Source organism: Myotis yumanensis, unplaced genomic scaffold (genome assembly GCF_028538775.1).
Source record: "Myotis yumanensis isolate MYYU_CA2020_CCGP unplaced genomic scaffold, mMyoYum1.0.hap1 SCAF_1, whole genome shotgun sequence".
NCBI lineage: Eukaryota > Metazoa > Chordata > Mammalia > Chiroptera > Vespertilionidae > Myotis > Myotis yumanensis.
This window is the reverse complement of record NW_027223752.1, coordinates 113799528-113816869: the sequence shown is the minus strand read 5'-3', so window position 1 is coordinate 113816869 and position 17342 is coordinate 113799528. Positions and strand designations below refer to the sequence as shown.

The following is a 17342-nucleotide window of genomic DNA, read 5'->3' as shown; positions in this document are numbered from 1 at the left end:
TCTCCATGAGAACCTGAAGGTAGCTTGCCAACTGCTACCCATTCCAGCTGGTTAAATGAGGGTCAATCACACTACCAGAAGAAACTTGGAAAGTCTTCCTAGGGAGAAAAAAATCTAAAGGACTTGAAAAACTTGGGGGTGGGGGAGGCCTTTAATAACAATATTGACCTCTTCTTCCAATTGATAGCTGAGACTTTAGAGAAGAAGGGATGTGAATGGCTGTCAATAAACTAAAGTTGACTTGCCAGATCATGCTGGAACATTCCTCTTTCCCTTACTCCCAAACTGGACTTATTCCTAAATCACCCTATAGTGAAATCATCCTGGAAGTTTTTACTGCTTTCCAGCCAGGCCTCAGTATTATAAAAGTTTAGGTCTATCTGCTCCCATTAGACTATAAGATTGGGGAGATGCAGGAGCCAAGACTTCCATGCTCACAATTGTATACTCAACACCAAGCACAGTGCCTGGCTGCAAGCATTCTGATGAATGTATGAATGATAATGGACTCCCAGCCTGCTAAGAGTGCTATTCACAGGGAGCAGGAAGAACATGTTTGTCTGAACACTTGCCAATCTGATTGATTACAAGAGCTTAAAACTGAAAAAAGAGGAAGAGGAGAAAAATTCCTAGATAAAACTAGGAAACAATATCAGAAATGACATAAGAAAAAAAGAATGGGAGAGGTGACTATTAAGTCACAAAAGAAAATATCTGTCAGAGGAACCAAGATGGCGGCATAAGGTAAACACCTGTACGTGCAGCCTCTCACAACCACAACAAAACTACAACTAAAAGACAAAACGGCTATCCTTCAGAACCATGGGAAAGCTGGCTGAGTGGAAGTTCTACAACTAGAAGGAAAGAAAAAAGCGCATTGAGACTGGGTAGGAGGTGTGGAGGCACGGAAGAGCAGAGGTACGGAGGCGCGCGAAACCGGATGGCAACTGGGTATGTTATTTTTTTCAATCGGAAGGAAGATACAAGATCCCGACTGCTCTGAACTTTAGTGTCCGGCAAGACTCTGGGGGCCCAGACTCCTACGGAGAGAAACTGGACTGTCTGGCATTGGGTCGGAAAGCGAGGGTGGCTTTCTCTCAGAGGTGCTCGCAGGGATCATTGTTACTGCTTGGGGGCATGGGACGTGGAGACGGCTGACTGGCAGCCATTGCTATTTGCTCCGCCCTGGTGATTCCCTGAGACCCCGCCCCACCCAATTTACAACCCCACCCAAGCAGTGCGCAGAGGCTTTCGCATATGAATGGCCTGTCCTTTCGCAGCCTAACCTAACAAACTGCAGCTGGGTCAGGGAGTTCCAAAACTTCCAAACCCCAAAGAAAGAGGTGATTTCTGCAGATCTCGCTGTAGCTCCTGCTGGATGGCCTGAGGCAGTGGCTGACTTTGCACCTCCTTGGAGATCCAGGAGCCAGCGTACCCAGTGGTCAGTGTGAGACCATACGAGATTACAACTCTTCATATCCATAAGTGACACACTCAAGGGGCAGACTCAGTGAGCACCAAAGCCCCACTGAAGCAAGTCCTGCCCCATAAGGGTGTCTCCAGCACAGCAGTTCTTCCATTATAGACACAGCTGGTCCTGACAGCCAATTGGCCTGGAGGTCAATTCCTCCCAGTGATACTAACAGCAATCAAGGCTTAACTACAACAAGACTGTGCACCCAGCCCACAAAGGGGTGAACCAAGAGTGTCCACCTCAGGTGATTGGGAAGGCTGAGCCACTGGGCCCTATAGGACACCTAACACAGAAAGCCATTCTATCAACACAGGGAAACGGCCAAAATGCGGAGACAAAGAAACATATCACGAATGAAAGAAATGGAGGAAAGCAAACTACTGGATATAGAGTTCAAAACCACAGTTATAAGGTTACTCAAGAATCTTCTAGAGACCTCTGAGAAACTTAGTGAGACCTTTAAGGATCTTAATGAGAATGCCAAAAAAATGGAAAAGGACCAGTCAGAAATTAAGCATACACTGTCTGAAATAAAGAATAATATACAGAAATTCAACAGCAGACTAGAGGATCCCAAGAATCAAATCAAAGATATGAAATACGAAGAAGCAAAAAACACTCAACTGGAAAAACAAAAAGAAAATAGAATCCAAAAATATGAAGATAGTGTAAGGAGCCTCTGGGACAACTTCAAGCGTACCAACATCTGAATTATGGGGGTGCCAGAAGGATATGAGAGAGCAAGATACTGAAAGCCTATTTGAAGAAATAATGACAGAAAATTTCCCCTACCTGGTGAAAGAAATAGACTTACAAGTCCAGGAAGCGCAGAGAACCCCAAACAAGAGGAATCCAAAGAGGACCATACCAAGACACATCATAATTAAAATGCCAAGGGCAAAAGACAAAGAGAGAATATTAAAAGCAGCAAGAGAAAAGCAGTGTTACCTACAAGGGAGTACCCATATGACTGTCAGCTGATTTCTCAACAGAAACTATGCAGGCCAGAAGGGAGTGGAAACAAATATTCAAGGTGATGAACAGCAAGAACCTACAACCAAGATTACCCTACCCAGCAAAGCTATCATTTAGAATTGAAGGTCAGATAAAGAGCTTCACAAACAAGAAAAAGCTAAAGGAGTTCATCAGCACCAAACCAGTATTATATGAAATGCTGAAGAGTATTCTCTAAGAAGAGGAAGAAGAAGAAAATGGTAAAGATAAAAATTATGAGCAACAAAGTGACAACAAATACATACCTATCAACAAGTGAATCTAAAAATCAAATGAATAAATAATGTGATAAACAGAATAAACTGGTGAATATAATAGAATCAGGGGCATAGAAAGGGAGTGGGGTGACAATTCTCAGGGGGAAAGGGATGTGGGGGGTGCGGGAAGAGATTGAACAAAAATTGTACACCTATGGATGAGGACAGTGGCGGGGGGGTAAGGGCATGGGTTGGGGTGGGAACCGGTGGAGGGGAGCTATGGGGGGAAAAAAAGAGGAACATCTGTAATAATCTGAACAATAAAGATTTGTTTAAAAAAAAAAAAAAAAAAGAAAGGAAAATACCTGAGAATTAAGTTGCCAATATCTTAACTCGAGACAGCTACTATAAAAGAGATATCCAAGATAAATTAATTTAAAATTTATGAATTTTATAAAATAAATAAGACATGATCCCTACCCATGGGTTTATAAGAGCAGTACAGTATGCCAATGGATGGGCAAATCTCCTTCAAATCTTTTTTTTAAGGTTTTTTTTATTATTTTATGTACAAAGAGATAGCATTCTGTCATAAGGTAGATGTCTTGAACATGGGTCATTCATGGAAGTTCACTTAGTCCAACTCAATGAAGCCTATGTCCTTCACTACTGACAGAAACACTGGAGGCACATGTTGAGGCCATACTTCGGGCTCAGACCATGGTGGTTTGAGCAGACGCGGCAAGAAGGAGAACCTTGGCCGAATTTCCTCGGATGGCTCCAGTAGAGTTGCTGGTGACCCATCTTGCTCACTCTGTAGCAACAAGGCAAAAGGCCAAATCTTAAAAGGGGAAGTGGAATAGCAGTGTGTCTCAAAATGATATTCCCCAGTGGAAATCTACAGACTTTACTAGATAATTTCTTAAAGAAAGAGAGTAATGATTCATGATACAGCTGTTGGAGTACCCTCAACCTGCTCCATAATGGAGAATGGATTGTTTTCTTGACTCAGATCCCAAAATTGGCATGGTGATAAAGATGTTAGAGATAGGGAACTTCAAGCACCTCCTCATTTGCTGGATATCACATTTATCTTAAAAGAGGGGAGGGGGCCCTGGCCAGCGTGGCTCAGTGGGTTAGAGCATCAGCCAGCACACCAAAGGGTCTCAGGTTCAATTCCTGTTCAAGGGCAGGTACCTGGGTTGTGGCTGACAGTATAATAAAAAATATCCTCAGGTGAGGATTAATAAGAATAAAGAGGGGATGGGGTAGAAAAATCTGATAAATTCTTGCTGACAGTTTCATTTTAAAAGGATGAGGGCACTACTATACTGGACTGAATCCAGACCAAAAAACAGACTAGTTGAAAAATCGAAAGGGTCTCAAAGAAAAGTAACCGTGTAATCTTTAAAAGTGTGATAGCCAACAGTTAAGTGTTGTCAGAAGGAGGCAGTTAAGAGAGCAAGTCCTAGCCCTAACTGGTTTGGCTCAGTGGATAGAGTGTCAGCCTGCGGACTGAAGGGTCCCAGGTTCGATTCCGGTCAAGGGCATGTACCTTGGTTGCGAGCACATCCCCATTGGGGGGTGTGCAGGAGGCAGCTGATGGATGTTTCTCTCTCATCGATGTTTCTAACTCTCTATCCCTCTCCCTTCCTTTATGTAAAAAATCAATAAAATATATTTAAAAAAGAGAGAGCAAGTCCTAGATGTGGCACCAATAATCCTGGATTAAAGACCCAGTTCTGCCACAGCCATGTACCCTCAGGCCAGTCACAACTCTTCTAAATAAGGATAATATTTGCCTACCTCACACCATCAAATAATTGGCTACCTGTGAAAGCATTATGTAAACCAGGGGTCCTCAAACTTTTTAAACAGGGGGCCAGTTCACTGTCCCTCAGACAGTTGGAGGGCCGGACTATAGTTTTAAAAAAAACTATGAACAAATTCCTATGCACACTGCACATATCTTATTTTGAAGTAAAAAAACAAAACGGGAACAAATACAATATTTGTATTTGCATGTGGCCCGTGGGCCGTAGTTTGAAGACCCCTGATGTAAACCTTACTACACTGATTTAAGTAATACCAGACCTTTAACAAAATTAGCTACTAACAACAAAAAAATTGACTACTAACAATAGCTAATATCTTTTGGGTATTGAGTTCTAACCACCACTCAGATACTGAATTTTACAGGATTGTTAAATTTTCTCAATGGACCTAGAAGGTTGATCCCATATTAAAGATGAAAAAAACTAAGATTTCTAACTGGTAACTGCCCAAGGTCCCAAAACAAGAAAAATGGTGGAGCCTGAATCAGTACCCAGATTTTCTGACTGGAGAGCCCACATTTTCATTCACTGTGTTATAGTGCTATAAAAATGTAGATTTCAGGAGGTTCAATTCCAGTCAGGGCGCATGCCCAGGTTGTGGGCTCGATCCTCAATTGAGGGCATGCGGGATGCAGCCAATCAATGATTCTCTCTCATCATTGATGTTTCTAACTCTTTCTCCCTCTCTCTTCCTCTCTGAAATCAATAAAAAAAAAATATTTTTAAAAGATTTCACAAAATTAAAATCTTACAATCTTAACTATGTGAAGACAGATGCTGTTTTTAAAGGACATCCTCACAAGTGAAATTCTGACAATCAAATACACAATTAATTATAAATTATACCAATTCAAATTTTAAAGGGAACAAACTGCAGACTAATATGGTTGCACAACACTCTTCAAAGAGATAAATGTTAAAAAAAACAAAAAACAAAAAAAAATAAACATACACATGTACAAAGGAAGAGATCACATTAAGAAAGACAATAAAGTAGTGGTTCTGACTTAAAGAAAAAGAGCCAGGAAAGACAGAGCCCAGAATGAGCCAAGGCCTATTAATAAAGCTAAGGAGAACAAAAAGGGCTTTGTGAAGACCGTCTAGATCAGTGGTTCTCAACCTTCCTAATGCCGCGACCCTTTAATACAGTTCCTCATGTTGCATATTCCCTCCTTTTTAAAAAATATTTTATTGATTTTTTACAGAGAGGGAGAGGGATAGAAAGTTAGAAATATCGCTGAGAGAGAAACATCGATCAGCTGCCTCCTGCATACCCCCTACTGGGGATGTGCCCGCAACCAAGGTACATGCCCTTGACTGGAATCGAACCTGAGACCTTTCAGTCCGCAGGCTGACGCTCTATCCACTGAGCCAAACCGGTCAGGGCAGCATATTCCGTCCTTATTGGCTGTGGGCACCACCATCTTTGTGACAGCATGAGGGTCAATTTTGTGTGTTGGTCTTTTAAGAGGGTGACTGCATTTCCAGCTGTCTTTCCCTGACAGAGAGCAATCCTGCTGCTTTTCACCACCAGATATGTGGCCACCTTTCTCAGTTTTGGTGACTCTGATGGGGGGCCCAGCTTGGGAATTAGACCACAGAGTTGTCAGTGGCCACTCCCCAGATCTGAGATATCTCTCTGGACCTTCAGCTGCTGTCTATGGGAGCCTGGCCAGGCCTTTCACACCTCTGCCCTTCCTACCAGTCTATGCGGTCTCCGCTTTCCATCCTTGGTTATAAGTGTTCTTTCCAGTTAGTCTTATGTTGATTATTCAGGATTTTTTTTTTTTTTTGTATTTTACTTGTAATTCCAGTTTGACCCTGGGAGAGTGTCTGTGTAGTACCCACTTACTCCACTGCCATTTTTTTTCTCAAAATATTTTTATTAATTTCAGAGAGGAAGGGAGAGAGAGAGAGAGAGAGAGAGAGAGAGAGAGACTGTCACGCCCTCAAAGATGGCAGCAATCACGGGAAGGCGATGCCCCATCATACCTCTGCTGCTGCTGCCACTGCCAGCAGCGCAAGCCTCGGCTGGCCCTGGTCACCTGCACCTCGGGTGGCCCTGGGCATCTGGGGGGCTGAGGGGACTGGGAGACTCCGGAGGCATGCACACAGAGCGCCACCATCTTGTGGCTGTTGGCACCACCATCTTTGAGGGCGGGGCAGTCAGTTAGCATATTCCCTACTTATTGGCTGTGGGCACCACTATCTTTGTGACAGCATGAGGGTCAATTAGCATATTCCCTCTTTATTAGATAGGATTGGTTGCCCCCTGTGTATGCGCCCTGACCGAAGATCAAACCTGTAACCTTGGCTTATTGGACAACACTCTAACCAATGAACTATCTGGCCAGGAACTTCCAATATACTTTTGTTTTAAAAAATAAATCCTTTTAGATTTGAATTATAAATATTTTAGAAAAACCATTTTACATTTAAAAAAAATATTTTTTTGTTTTAGAGAAGAAGAAAGAGAGAGAGAAATATCAATGATGAGAGAGAATCATTGCACACTCTGCACTGGGGATCAGCCCACAACCTGGGCATGTGCCTGACTGGGAATCGAACCCTGACCTCCTGGTTCATAGGCCGAAGTTCAACCACTGAGCTATACCGGCTGGAGCCATTTGACATTTCTTGAACTGAATGCCAGTGCACCATTTCATCTATAGGTAAAACAGCATTATTTGGAATTAAGGTATGAGAGTTTTTTTTAAAAAGTGGAAAACCATCTTTTTTTCTTTAGCCATCCAAGGAGTCATTTTCTTTCCTAGTTGTTATCAAGCTAGGCAAATGCTAGCTTTGAAGATGGTTTTGTGAGAAAATTAGAACCAACTGAAAACTTGTTTTGAATGAAACCGCTAAGACCACTTGAATCTGAAAACTAGTCGGAACCTCTGATTTGTTGTCATGCTGCCCTTATAGTGCTACAAGTATTGATGAAAAGGCCATATCAAAACTTGTGATAATAATAGTGGCTAAGCACTACGAATCAGGATGGTTATAATTTTAAAAAAAAGTGTTGACATTCCTGGTGGCAATGGGAATGTAAAATAGTGCAGCCACTGTGGAAAACTGACAGTTTCTCAAAAGATTAAACAGAATTTCCATATGACCCAGCAACTGCACTCTGAGATGTATATTCAGAGTAATTGAAAGCAGGCACTGGAATAGATACTTGTAGTTTATGTCATAACAACACTATTCACAATAGCTGAAAGGTAGAAGAAACCTAAGTGTCCATGGACAGATGAATAAATAAAAATTTAATGTACATTATTCAGCCTTAAAAAGGAATGAAATTTTTATATATGCTGCAATATGGATGGCCCTTGATAACATTATGCTTACTGAAATAAGCCAGACACAGAAAGACAAGTGTGTGATTCCACTTATACGAGGTCCCTTGAATAGGTAGAATACCAGGAGCAGGGGGAACATGGGAAGGGGGAGTTATTGTTTAATAGTTTCTGTTGGGGGTGATGAAGAAGTTTTGGGTATAGATAGTGGTAATGGTTACCCATCATTGTGAATGTATTTAATACCACTGAATTGTATACTTTATGAATTTTTAAAAAATATGTTTTTATTGCCCTACCTGATTTAGCTCAGTGGATGAAGCATCAGCTTGCAAACTGAAGGGTCCCAGGTTTGATTTGGTTAAGGGCACATGCCTGGGTTGCGGGCTTGGTTCCCAGTAGGGGGCATGTGTGACGCGGCCGATCAATGATTCTCTCTCATCATTGATGTTTCTCTCTCTCCCTGTACCTTCCTCTCTGAAATCGATAAAAATATATCTTAAAAAATGTTTTTATTGGTTTCATGTGGTTTTTTTAAAATATATATATATATTATTGATTTTTTACAGAGAGGACGGGAGAGGGATAGAGAGTTAGAAACATCGATGAGAGAAACACATTAATTGGTTGTCTCCTGGACTCACCCCAACTGGGGATTGAACCTGCAAACCAAGGTATGTGCCCTTGACTGGAATCGAACCCAAGACCCTTCAGTCCAAGGGCCAACGCTCTAATCACTGTGGTTGGGCTATACTTAGGAATTTTAAAAATGATAGATATTATGTATATTTTATTTTTTTAATTTTTATATTTTTATTGACTTCAGAGAGGAAAGGAGAGGGAGAGAGAGATAGAAATAGCAATGATGAGAGAGAATCATTGATTGGTTGTCTCCTGCACGCTCCCCATTAGGAATGGAGCCTGCGACCCTGGCACATGCCCTGACTGGGAATACAACCTGTGACCTCCTGTTCCATAGGTCGATGCTCAACCACTGAAACACACCAGCCTGGCTGATGTATATTTTATCACAGTAAAAAAAATGAATTAAAACCTATAAACTGCTTAGAATAAGAGCCATTATTTTTTCAATGCTAAACCACTGACTCCACTGGCTGAGCGAGATATTTTTTTAATTGACATTTTGAAAGGTACAACCATAGATATGAACCCTTCAGTTCACTAACCCCATTAAAGCATATAATTTCTTTCATAAATGAATGTACAATAAGCAACTAAGAACAATGTAGCCACATCACTGTAGGGAAACTTGTGAATGGCTAAAACCAGGAATGTTCAACCCACAAATGCCAAGAGAGAGCTGTTTCTGGTTTATATGTATAGGTATGTCAAATATAGAAACACATGGTTAAGATAGATGAAACTTACTAAAGAGAATGCTGTATTTAATCAGAAGAGTTTCAGTCCCGGTGCGGCATTCCTTGGTAAATTACTGAACACCTCTGAACATCATCCTTAAATCATAAAGACAACCAGCCATCCTAAGCAAAACAATGCCCAATTCATGGGCTGAGTGAGGAATAAATAATTTCAATACAGTTTCACTCATTCTTTAGCAAACATTTTTGAAATTTCACAATGTGCACTAAAAATGCAGAGATCGAGTCCCTGTCCTCACTGTGCATAAGAGGTCCTCCTCCTTAATGGATACCCACAATTCAAGAACTGCTTAGAGAGAACTAGAGGGGAATTCCATAAGGACAGAGAACCCCTAACCCATGCTGAAAAAGGACCTGGCACACAGCAATAGACAATAAATGTTGCTGAATGAACAAACTGTCTTTCTGTTTACGATCTGTAAAACCTTCCTTTCAGTCTACATTAACCTGAAAAGGAAAAGGGATTGATACATAATAATCACCTCACTCAATGGAGGAACAAAGACACTTCATAGCAACTTCAGAAACATTTGAAGGGAAAAGCAGAAGTGACACTTCCCATTGTTATCACTCCATGGCATGGCTCAGTAGTAGCGTTCAGCTTGTCATATAAGATACCCCCATTTCTCAAAACCCCTGCAAAGGCTGTGGAAATGGCTCCTCTTATCCTCTGTGATGATTATACTGCAAAATAATTAAATTTTAGACTAGAGTTTTTCAGTATGTGAAGTCAGTCACTGAAACCAGTATCTGAGGCCCTGGCCGGTAGCTCAGTTGGTTAATTAAGCATTGTCCTGATACACCAAGGTTGTGGGTTCAATCCCTGGTCAGGGCACATATAAGAATCAACAAATGAATGCATAAATAAGTGGATCAACAAATGGACATTTTTCTCTCTCTCTTCCTCTCTCTAAAGTCAATTTAAAAAAAGAAGAAAAAGCCAGGCCAGCATGGCTCAGTGGCTGAGCGTCGCGATTCTATGAACCAGGAGGTCATGGTTCGATTCCCAGTCAGGGCATATGCCTAGTTGCAGGCTCGGTCCCCAGTAGGGGCCATGAAAGAGGCAGCTGATCAGTGATTCTCTCTCATCATTGATGTTTCTCTCTCTCTCTCCTTCTCCTTTCCTCTCTGAAATCAATAAAAACACACTTTTTAAAAAGGGGGGAAAAAGCCCTAACCGATGTAGCTCAATGGATAGAGTGTCGGCCTGTGGACTGAAGGGGTCCCAGGTTCGATTCCGGTCAAGGGCATGTACCTTGGTTGCGGGCACATCCCCAGTAGGGGGTGTGCAGGAGGCAGCTGATCAATGTTTCTCTCTCATTGATGTTTCTAACTCTCTGTCCCTCTCCCTTCCTCTCTGTAAAAAATCAATAAAATATATTTTTTAAAAATAAAGGGGGGGGGGGGGACAAGAAACCAGTATCAGAAGGCACATATTTGAATAATAAATGTGTTAACCAAAGATCTACCTTTAACCTAAAAAGTAGGAACTTACTGTAACTCTTTTTTAATCCCCATGCCATCTCAGTTAGGTTCTCAAGAGTCTTTTTCAAAATCAGATATGAAAATGCTCATTCCAGTATGTATAGGCCCTCCAGAACTGAAGAGTGCAGGCTAAACTGCCTGTTCTAGAAATATCTGTCCCTACTCCAGAGGAAGAGTTATACAAAACAATGACTATTCCAGTGCCGAAAGAAGCAACAAAGCAGCTCTTGAGTGGAGATGTGTATATGGAGAAATGTAATAGCATTTGGTTTGGGAAAAGAAAGTACCCCAGTTGTCTGAGACATCAAGGCACAGCAGGATAGGTGTGAAGTGGCTGAAATTGCACTAGGATTTTAGTATTTGAACAAATAATCAGTTTGGGGAGGTGATGTCTAATCTTGACACTGCAGCGGGCCAACCATTCTGCTATAAAATGGTGCTTAAGCCCTAGCTGGTTTGGCTCAGTGGATAGTGAGTCGACCTGTGGACTGAAGGGTCTCGGGTTCTATTCTGGCAAGAGCACATCCCTCAGTTGCAGGCTCCTGGCCCTGGCCAGGGGCAGAAGGAGGCAACCAATCGATGTATCTCTCTCACATCAGTGTTTCTCTCTGTCTCTCCCTCTCCCTTCCACTCTCTCTAAAAAAAATCAATGGGCCCTAACCCGTTTGGCTCAGTGGATAGAGCGTCAGCCTGTGGACTCAAGGGTCCCAGGTTCGATTCCAGTCAGGGGCATGTACCTTGGTTGTGGGCACATCCCCGGTGGGGGGTGTGCAGGAGGCAGCTGATCAATGTTTCTCTCTCATCGATGTTTTTAACTCTCTATCCCTCTCCTTTCCTCTCTGTAAAAAATCAATAAAATATATTTTTTAAAAAAATAAAAAATAAATAAAATAAAATATAAATAAATAAATAAAATAAAAAATCAATGGAAAAATATCCTCAATAAGGATTAATAACAAAAATAATTAACTTTTAATTAATTAATTTAAAAAACAAGTACTTAAGGTCAACTTCCTGCCAGAAAACATCCAGGTTCCTCAGGAAAGTCCAAGACCCTTGATATGCTCAGAAATTTTAAGAGTAAAATTCTCATAACCAAATGAGGTTTTTATGTAATTGCTAATTACAATATCATTAGTTACTGACAATAATAAAAATAATGAGGATTCTTCAGCTCTGCCTCCTCTCCTTTGCCTCTCTGGAAAGCCTTAACTTAATATTATAAATCACTTGGTCCTTGACATATATGTCTACTTCCGGAGAGAGCAGCTGACATTTAGCATAGGACATTTGAGGCTGTGGGAAAAGAGAAGTTCTTGGCCACAAGAACCAAGACAAAAACCCTGCCCTTGGAAAAAAATGCCAAAAATTTCTAGGCAGATAAACTTTTAGCTTTAGAAGATTCTATTATAAGAACACAAACCAGAGGACAGAATTAGAATAGGTTTTTGAAAAACCTACACTATAAAGTTACAAGATAACTATCTTCTAGCATTCTTAAGAATCCTTCCAAAATTATGGTTCCCGGGTGAATATGAATATTTCCCCCCCTTCGGATTGGTTTAAGCTAACTTGGCTCTAAAATATTTTACTATTCGAAGACAGAGAATGTCATGACAATGGCTAACTTTCTGAAGTGCTTACTATGTAAGAATCAGGCTAAGTGCTCTACATGCATTAGGTTATTAATCCTTTTAACAATGCTAGAAGCTCTAAACAATATGAATTTTAAAATAGGAATTTTCTTTAGAACCTTTGAAAATAAATATTAGAATTTTCATTACAAAGACTTTAAAGAATTCATGAATTCTTTTTAATGTGAGAGAAGTACTATATGAGTTATTACAACCTTCTTTGGTCTAAAATAAAAATATGAATAAAAGCCTAAGTACGTTAGAAAACTATAATTCTTTTTTTTTTTTTGTCTTTTTATTTTTTTTATTTTTTGTGTTTTTTTTTGAGAAAACTATAATTCTATCCCATCAATCGCTATTTGGGAAATCCATGCAAAAACAAAAAGACAGTGAAAGGCTGTAACTGCTGAATTCGAAAATCCTCAGAATCCTAGTTAAGAGTCTTTGTTTTATGGTTTATTAGAGTTCTCCTCACAACTTATGCCCAAAAGGATGTAACCTAAGGAGCCTCACTTAACTTTCTGTTAGTTACACAGACATAGAGCTTAAGAATATAGGCATATAACATAAAATACATATATATTTTTTTGTTAATCCTCACTTAAGGATATTTTTCATTGATTTTCAGATAGAGTGAAAGGGAGAGAGAAACATCGATGTGAGAGAGACACACTGATTGGTTGCCTATCACATGCGCCCCAACCAGAGCCAGGGATCAAGCCTGCAACCAAGTTACATGCCCTTGACTGGAATCGAACCCAGGACCCTTCAATCACCCTTCCACTGAGCCAAACTGGATAGGGCACCATAAAATATTTTTAACTACCCACAGTGGTCAAGTTAGTTATAATTTAGTAAATTCAAAAATTTCAGATCCAGTTACAAATGTGAGTATATGCTTTAGGAAAGTAAAATTAGGATAATTAGTAACATAGTAAGAATAAAGAGTAGTACTAATGTGCAGAAATTACTCATCACACTTCCAAATTTACAATTTTGCCAGCATATTAAACATAAAAAAACAATGTAGTCCTGATACAAAAACACCTTAGTTTTTATACTTTGGTGAGATAATATTGTTCATATTTGGCTCCAAAAATAGTTTTTTCTCCTGTACAAAAGAAAAAGAAGAGGTCTCTGCTGAATTGGCTCAAGTAGTGACAGGGAGTCCAGACCAACTGGTTGTCTGGTTTCATATTCTGGCTACCCAGACGGGATACAAGCAGGGTAGTCCCCTTGGGACTCAGCTCAAAAATCACCTCCTCTAAGAAGCTTGCCCTGATACATCAAGGCTTCCTTTGGTGTTCCTTTTAAAAACTTAAAGCTTTAGAGATTAAAAATGGTGGTAGAGCCCCAGCCATTTGGCTCAATGGATAGAACGTTGGCTTGCAGACTGAAGGGTCCCAGGTTCGTTCCGGTCAAGGGCACATGCCCAGGTTGTGGGCTTGATCCCCAGTAGGGGGCGCACAGGAAGCAGCTGATCAGGGATTTCCTTTCTTTTTTTAATATATTTCTTTATTGATTTCAGAGAAGAAGGGAGAAGGAGAGAGTGATAGAAACATCAATGATGAGAGAGAATCATTGATTGCTGCCTCCTGCATGCCCCCCACTGGGGATCAAGCCCACAACCCAAGCATGTGCCCTTGGCCTGAATCGAACCTGGGACCCTTCAATCCGCAGGCTGATGCTCTATCCACTGAGCCAAGCCGGCCAGGGCAGGGATTCTCTTTCATCATTGATGTTTCTGTTTCTGTCTCTCTGTCTCTCTCTCTCCCTTCCTCTCTGAAATTAATAAAAATATTTTGAGAAAAAAAATGGCAGTGGAGTAAGTGGGTACTACACAGACACTCTCCCAGGGTCAAACTAGAATTACAAGTAAAATACAAATAAAAATCCTGAATAATCAACATAAGACTAGCTGGAAAGAACACTTATAAGCAAGGATGGAAAGCGGAGACCGCATAGACTGGTAGGAAGGGCAGAGGTGTGAAAGGCCTGGCCAGGCTCCCACAGATAGCAGCTGAAGGTCCAGAGAGATATCTCAGATCTTGGGGGTGGCCACTGACAACTCTGTGGTCTAATTCCCAAGCTGGGCCCCCCATCAGAGGTCACCAAAACTGAGAAAGGTGGCCACATATCTGGCGGTGAAAAGCAGCAGGGTTGCTCTCTGTCAGGGAAAGACAGCTGGAAATGCAGTCACCCTCTTAAAGGACCAACACACAAAATTCCCTCTGCAGCCACTCTGGCAGAGGGAGGGCGGAGTGGACTGGAGCTGCGTAAGCAGGAGCCAGGGTTGAGGGCTCTGGGGTTAGAGCTCAGAAGGTAGGCACCCTGGTTTCCTGTGCTAATTCATTCCCTCACACTGCAGAGGTCATCTTTCTCACACAGACATTTGCTACAAAAGGGTTTTTCCCTGGGGGAAAATCAGTTGACCACCCTATTGGAAAACACCTTGCCCCAAAGTGTGGAGTTTCTGAGGCCCATTAAGAGACAGAATAACAATTAGCCTCCAGGCAGAAGCAGTTCCCCCACCCTGTTGGAAGAAAACCCTTACCACATCTGAGGACAATTGCCTGAGGGCTACTCAAGCCTGAATCCAGTCAGTCTACAGGCAGAGGTGGGTCTCTGGAGGCTTTCAGCCTTTGCCTGATCTAATTAGTCAGAAACAGCATTTGACACTGTCCTGCACTAATGATAGAGCGGTGTAGCAGATCTACCTAATACGCAGTCACAAACCTAAACATGCAGCCAAAATGAAGACAAAAAAAAAAAAAAATACCCCAAATGAAAAACAAGAGAATGCTCCAGAAGAAGGGATAAATGAAATGGAGATAAAAAATTTATCTGATATAGAGTTCAGAGTAATGATGGTAAAGATGCTCAACAGCATGAGAAAAGATATATTAACAATGAAAACAGAAATAAAGAATGACATAGCACAAATAAAGAACACATTGGAAGGAATACACAGCAGATTAGGGGAAGCTGAGGATCGAGTCAGTGAATTAGAAGACAGAGTTGAAAAAAAATCACTCAATCAGAAAACCAAAAAGAAAAAACAATTAAAAACCAGGAGGACAACTAACTTAAGGGAGCTGTGGGACAATGTGAAACATAATAATATTAGAACAGTAGGTGTGCCAGAAGAGGCAGAAAGACAACGTGTTTGAAGAAATAATGGCAGAAAACTTCCCTAACTTGGTAAAGGAAAAAGTCACACAAGTTCAGGAGGCAGCGAGAGTCCCAAGCAAGAACAACTGAAAAAGACCCTGACACATCCTAATTAAAATGCCAAAAATTAAAGGAAAAGAGATAATCTGTTTTAAAAATAATTCTTTATTGTTGAAAATATTACATATGTCCCTTTTTCCCCTTATTGACCCTCTCCAGCCCGCACCCACTCCTGGCCCCAGGCCCTCATTGCCCCATTGTCTGTGTTCATGGGCCACGCATATATGCATACAAGGTCCCTCACTGATTACCTTCCTCCCACCCACTCTCCCTTGCGTTCCCTGTTCCCTCGGAGATTCTGCACTCAAAGAGAGAATCTTAGAGTTAGCAGGATAAAAGCAAACTGTTAGCTACAAAGTAACTCCCTTGATATTGTCATCTGATTTCTCATCAGCAACTCTACAGGCCAGGAGGGAATGGAATGAAGTTCTAAAGGTAATAGAAAACAAAGATCTGAAACTAAGATTACTATATCCAGCAAGACTATCATTCAAAATAGACAGTGAAATAAAGAGCTTCTCAGACTAAAAAAGGCTAAAGGAGTTCATCACCAAGAAGCCAGCATTACCAGAAATGCTAAAGGGATTACTGTAATGAGAAGAAAAAGAGAGAAACCTAGGCATACAGAATTAAAATGGCAATAAATAAGTACCTATCAATAATAACCTTAAATGTAATGGATAATGCTCCAATCAAAAGACACAGGGTTGCTGAATGGATACAAAAACATGACCCAACTATATGCTGTCTACAAGAAACCAACTGAAGAACAAAAGACTCCCAGAGGATGAGAGTGAAGGGATGGGAAAAAAATTCCCATGCAAATGGAAAAGACAAAAATTCTGGGGTAACAATACTCATATCTGACAAAAGAGACTTCAAAATGAAGGCTATCATAAGAGATAACAAAGATCACTACTTAATACTAAAGGGATAGATCCAACAGGAGGATATAACCCTGATAAACATATATGCACCCACTATAGGAGCACCTAAATATATTTAAAAAACTTCTAGAGGACGTTAAGGGCAAGATTAACAACAATACGGTCAGAGTAGGGGACTGTAACACCCCATTGACTTCACTGGATAGACTTTTCCAAATAAAAAATTAACAAGGAAACAGTGACCCTCTCATCAATGTTTCTGTCTCTCTACCCCATTCCCTTCCTCTCTCTAAAATCAATAAGGACATATTTTTTTAAAAAAATAAATTAAATTAAAACCTAGTGCTGGATAGTGTTCTCAGTGGTTAGAGCACTGGCCCTCACACAAGGGGTCTCGGGTTTGATTCCTGGTCAAGGGCATATACCTGGGTTGCAGGTTAGATTCCCAGCCCTGGTTGGGGCATGTACAGGAGGCAACCAATGGCTGTGTCTCTCTCATTCTCTCTCTGTCTCTCTCCTCCTCCCTCCCTCCAATTCTCTCTAAAAAAGCAATGGAAAAAATATCCTCAGGTCAAAATTGACAAACAAATAAATAATAAAAATAAATGAGTTAGACTGGGAAAGATAAATATCATATGATTTTACTTATATGTGGAATCTAAAAAATAATATAAACAAAACAGAAACAGACTCATAGATACAAAGAACAAAATGATGATTGCCAGAGAAGAGGGTAATTGGGAGGATAGGTAAAATAGGTGATGAGATTAAAAAGTACAAATTGGCAGTTACAAAATAGTCACAAGGAAGATGATGTGTTGTGGAATTGTGCACCTGAAACCCGTATAATTTTGTTAACCAGTGTCATTCTAATAAATTCAATAAA

At 40.7% G+C, this 17342-nt stretch overlaps 1 protein-coding gene and 1 pseudogene across 2 annotated transcripts in view; both read right to left on the bottom strand.

Moving 5' to 3' along the window:
• Positions 1–17342, bottom strand: part of PTPN9 (protein tyrosine phosphatase non-receptor type 9) — a 166798-nt gene that overhangs the window by 139718 nt on the left and 9738 nt on the right. The gene's annotated exons all lie outside the window — the stretch shown is intronic.
• Positions 3143–3542, bottom strand: LOC139005078 (small ribosomal subunit protein uS14-like; annotated as a pseudogene).